General features: G+C 40.4%; 1 long non-coding RNA gene across 1 annotated transcript; it reads left to right on the forward strand.

The window, feature by feature from the left end:
- Positions 1-5049: 5049 nt before the first annotated feature.
- Positions 5050-5565, forward strand: LOC131250042 (uncharacterized). The gene is made up of 3 exons (XR_009173009.1): positions 5050-5074; positions 5159-5256; positions 5427-5565. It is a non-coding gene; the product is annotated as an uncharacterized LOC131250042 (long non-coding RNA).
- Positions 5566-5837: the final 272 nt, after the last annotated feature.

The raw sequence follows: 5837 nt of genomic DNA on the forward strand, positions 1-5837 counted from the left end.
TAGATACTTGGACAAGTTTTCCTAATGATAGGAAGGAACACAACCACTAGTAGGGGGTAATAGCTTGGGGTATCCCATGAGACTAAGTAGATAATGCCATGGGCCTAAATGATTAGATTGGGCCTAGCAACGATCTAAGGTGGACATTTAACCACCCATAGATGAGAAAGGACCTAACAAATAGGCCTAAGGTGGAAATTCAACCACCAATAGGCCTAAAGTGGTCCACAATGGGGACATTTAACCATCATTGTCCCCAAGGGTGGCTTAACAAGAAAACTAGCCAAATCAAGGCCCAAGGCCCGAATATCATCATGAAGATATAATGGACAGCCATACATACATTTCACAACGCATAATGGGTCCCAAGAAAATGGCCTACAGCCTACATATATTATCGTGGACCTAATGAGGGCATATCATGGCCCAAGTACACATCATTATGGGTCAATTAGGCCAAATATGGTCCAACCCTCAATAGCCACCGAATCCATGTATTAAATGGACCTAATGGGCAGCCCACAGGCCCAAAAATACACATGGACAAGGCCTAAATCATCAGTGTGGGCCTTACAATATCAGCCCAATGACTTAGCAAGGCCCTCCTCAACATGCATCAATATGGACCTTGCAAGCCAGCCCATAACTAAGTATTTTATGAGGGCATTCAAGAAACATTCACACACATGATTAGGCTTATAGGTAGCTCATTGGGCCAATAATATAATGAGGTCAGCCCTTACACAAATTCTAGGCTCAGGGAAGGGATATCCAGCCCATCTGGGCTTATTGAACTATCTAAAAATGTGGTCTAAGATGGCCCACAATAATCGGCCAAAGGTGGGCCTCGCAAGGCATTAATTAAGCTCAAAATTTTAATAATAAAAGCACAAGACATACAAACAAGTCTCTCAATATGGTGGGCCCCACACCCATAAAATTTCAACCACATACAATGTACTTTTAAGGCCCCTTGCTAGACTTTCAGCTCACCTAATTTCCTGGGCCTGCTGAGGTCCATAAATTGGTAAATTTAAGTGAATATTTATTCCATGGTGGCCAATCATATACACAGGGGGACCCACCAAATGGAGAGTGGTTATACAACACACAAATCAAGTGGGCCTATTACTAGACTGTAAGTCTAACAGTAGCCCAAACAATGGGCATCCCAACGTATGGGTGGACGGTCTAAGGCTTGGACCATCCATACCTTAACAAAGCTCAATGTGGGCCCCACCATGGATGTCCCACTAGGGGTGGGCCACGCCTAAGGGGGCCATACAAAATGGATGAATGGAAGGATGAAACACTACATCATAGTGGGCTCATATGAGGTGGGACGGCCAGCCCATGCTGGACGTCAACCACACCGGGGACCTCCAGCATGGCTGTTGTCCATCCATGTTCCCAAAGAAATGTGGTGGTCTCGGATGCCCTTGATCACATGGAAGGGGTCCTAGCAAAGTGGGCCATAATGGAGATGAATTTGGGAGTCATACACAAGACCAAATAATTTATACAAAAATGGACGCCAAGGCATATAAAAAAAATAAATTTGCTTCCGTAAAAATGTTGTTGCCCTCAACTTTGACACCTAATGGGGTGGGTCCAGGCCTGCCAAATCAAAGGAGAAATGGGTGGATTTCATGTACCCATATGTGAACTGCAAATGGGGTCCACTAGGGTGGCCCACCTTCCCAAAAACTAGGCTAATACAAGCCCATTTCCAACATGCAGGACTGCTAGATAGTCTAGAAAATTCTAGACCGTCCAGCCCTCTTAAGCTCACTCCATGGGTCTCAATATAGGGGTAGAGGGTATGAGCTCCATCCTACATCAAGGTGGGGTCCACACCTTAAGGAATCCCAAAATAAATCAGGGAGAAAATCCTTGCAAATAGGCCTAAAACAATACCTAAAACCATGCATCAAATGGGCCTGAAATTTGGACAACAACATATGTTATCCATTTTCAGCCCATAGAAAAATATTTAAAGGGATTAAAGCTATGATTATACAAGTGGGGTCTGCCTAGATGGACCACAAAAATTTCAGACACTCCCTCCCAAAAATCTCCAACAAAAATCAAGCATTAAGGGTCATCCAACCCATATAAGACAGGGTGGGCCTGGACGTTAACAAAAATTTGGATGGTCTAGGATGTTTTTGGTCACATCATTGGACCACCATCATCAATAGAAAAAAGAATGAAGAAGATAGAGAGAGAGAGAGAGAGATCAACGACCATAGGGGAGGATTCCGATACTATGAATCCTCCACCAACACAATCCACACCTTACATCTTACATACATGCTTGAGATCTTACAATCTAAGGAATTTACTGAGGTAGGAATGTTATCCCCACCATGCATGCCATGGTCTAGATGACCAAACAACCATTAAATCAAAGAAATCCATCATGGCGGGTCCATGGAGAATGGTCCACCATGGAAACATGCATGCGTCATGTGGGTCTTTGGCCTCACATCATGGAGCTATGTAGGACCTCCACCATTAATTGGTGGGTCCTACATACTCCCAAATATGAAGAGAAGAACATTCAAGAAGAAGAAGGAAAGAAAGAGCTTCAATGCATCACCCACCTTCAAGATCTTCCTCCAACTTCAAGCCACAGGCTCCAAAGCTCCAATGGAAGGGTTCTAGTGGTGGAGATGGGGTTCAGATGGTGGGATTGGGAGAGAGAAGGGAGAGAAGTTGCTGGAATAGGAGAGAAATGCTTGACGTCCCACCTAGCAAGTAAAGGAAGGAGAGGGAAATGAGAGAGAAGAGAGGAGAGAGGAGGGTTGTAGAAGAGCAATGGTGAGTTTGGAAGAAAGAGCTAGCTTGGGAAGAAAAATGCATGGGATATAGAGAATATCTCATGATTATTTTCTAGAAAAGAAAAACAATCATAGCTAGGCTAAGTCATTATGGAGGGTAGCTTGCATGGAAAAAGGTGCACTAGGGTGGGGCCCACATGGGAAAACATGTAAGGGTCTAGGTGGGTCCCACATGCCTAATCAATGGCCCAAAAATGGTGCGGGCTACATCTTATGATGTACACATCGGATGGACGCACGAGACACAGCATTGGAACCACGACGTCGATGCAGTCACAACGGTATAGGTTTCGGGTCGATCTGGGTTAGGTTAGCATGACGGGATTTAAGGATAACCATAAACGAAATCTACAGCTCGGAGGTCACCGAGAGTTGGCCGGTAGGACCGCGGGACCTAACAGAATAAAACAGATACTCAAGCTAGGGTCTTACAACAGTTCCTAGTATGTTAATTTGTAAATTATTATAAGTAGTTCGTTGGATATCTTTTATTTTTTATAAATGTTGTTAATAGGTTGGATGAATGTATTTGCGAATGTGAATGAAAATAAACAATACATACATACATACATATATATATATATATATATATATATGTTGTCAATGGAGGATACCTCATTTAGGGGGACATGAAATTCTTGTAGCTTATGGTATGGTGCACCAATATTGGTTGTATATTACTAGTATATAGTAGATAATACTAAGTCCTATAGTTTTTGTATGCGGCTAAAATTTTTATCTCAACTCTACGCAAATTTTGTCCCACTTCCTGTGCTCTCATTGCTGGTCTTAGCCTAGATAAAAGAGGGCTGCATCAGGTTGGTAGCCAGTGTTGAACTTATGCCAAAACTGTCTATTTGATTATATATATATATATATACTCAAATCATGGTTGGAGGCTGAACATGGAAAAAAGATTTCACTGAGAAATGGCCCGAACTCTTCACTTTCCGTACCATTGTTTTGGATTGTGTGGTTCACATGAAAACATCAGAACATCCTTAAGCTGTCATACATCCAAATTTGCCCTTATTTTCTAATGTCGTGCATGCTTTTACCCATTACAATCAACCTGTTCCCATTCCGGTCCAAAAAAAATAATCTAAATATTCCGACTCATTAACTCTTCTCACCACTCTAAACTTACTGACTCCAACCCTAAACAAAGTTATGGTGCCATGAGGCACGACCATAGATATGTTATGGGGCCATGAGGGAGAGAGGAAAGGGAAGAAAAGAAGTGAACGGAAGAAAGAACTGCATGGGAGTTTGTCTAACCACTCTAAACTTATTTACTTCAACCCTAAACAAAGTTATGATGCTATGAGGGAGTACAATAAATGACACACACAAACATTCTCTATAATTATATCCAAGCTTTTCCTTTTCTGGAGCCACCTTGTAATATAATGAAAGTTTTACTCGAACACATTCCGCTGTGTTATGTCAGGACTTTATCCTTTGAATCTTGATAATCTTCCAACGATCCAAACTATTTATACAATAAGTGCCAACTTGTGTGGTAGATACACAATAAATAGAATCTCTTAAATTTGATTACGTCAAACATTTGAAATTTGGCTCTTTTGCTTTGAAAATGGATGCTCACCATAATCTTTGCATATTGGACGGGTTGAAACATTCAATCTGATAGAAATTTCTGGCACCCTCCATCTAAGGAGAATCCTATCACATAAACGGTTTGGGTCATTTTGAAAAACCCAGTTCCAATCAATAAAGTCCCGTCGTATTACATTGCAATACATCATGATGTATTTGAGCAAACCTCATACAATGAGCTTGCATCCAGATAAAACTGTACCTTGCAATTCTCTGAAAAATTCTTTGATCAAATTTCTCATGTCTAATCAAGACCCAACTTCCATCATCCGTGCTGTTATGTCTTGAACCTATAATGATATTACCTGAGAAGATTTGTGGCATTTGAGTATACTTCTCATTGTACATGATTTTATTTTATTTTTTTTAATTATCATTATAGTTATTGGTTGGATGCAAGTTTTCGTTGCATGATATATGACCTTTTCTTGTTGGATACAAATTTTATTATTTTGTAAATTCACCCCTAATTTTAACTATGGTTCAATCATAACAATGCAATTGCCGGAGCCATTCAGTTTCATTTCAACATGGTTTGCTGCTCCGCTTCTCATTTTTTTGGCAACAAAGGCAATCCTTGATGTCATGTAAAAGATTTTCTGATCTTAAAGGTATCGGATCAAATTCCGCTCCCACGTCCAAGTTCTTTCAAAATTGGAATGCTTCGATATTTGACAAATTGATACAATTTCTAGGGCCCATGTCCTTACTGCGATACAGAAAACGTCTCCTTCTTTGGAACCATACCTTCGGTGCCTAGTGGCAGTTTTGCAAATACTGTTAAATGCTCCAAGTTTTTAGCTATCAAACGACTAAATTAGTTATTGTAACTGGTCACGATCAAAGGGAAACACACGTCTTTGTCCAAGTTAAATAGCATATTCCAAATAGTTTTTACTGCAGATTTGGGTAACTAAGATCCTTCATTCCTTTTTTTCTTCTTCTTTTTTCTTTTTCTTCTAGTTGTTGCACCGAATTACAATATGATGCGGGAGTGCGCTTGATTACAACAGATGCAAGTGAAGCTTGAGTCATGGAGGTACATTCATCTGCTTTATGATTCCTACCATCAAATTTATCTAGTGCAAAACTATCAAAGGCTTCTAGTTGAATTAAAGCATTCATTCTTAATCTTCATTCATATTTGCCGAACAAAATGATCTACCGCGAAACAACCTCACTACTAAAGAAGACAACCAAAAAAAAAAAAAGTAACTTAAGGCATGTTTGGATAAACAAAATTCGTGCAAAAACGGGAATTGTTTTCCACTGACAAGACAGTCGGGTTATTCCGATACATGGATTTCACATAGTAATCATTACTCCTATCCACAGTCGGAATTCTCAGGCACAAGAAAGAAGGTACTGTTGTTT

The sequence above is a fragment of the Magnolia sinica genome, chromosome 6, assembly GCF_029962835.1.
Source record: "Magnolia sinica isolate HGM2019 chromosome 6, MsV1, whole genome shotgun sequence".
In the NCBI taxonomy this organism is placed as follows: domain Eukaryota; kingdom Viridiplantae; phylum Streptophyta; class Magnoliopsida; order Magnoliales; family Magnoliaceae; genus Magnolia; species Magnolia sinica.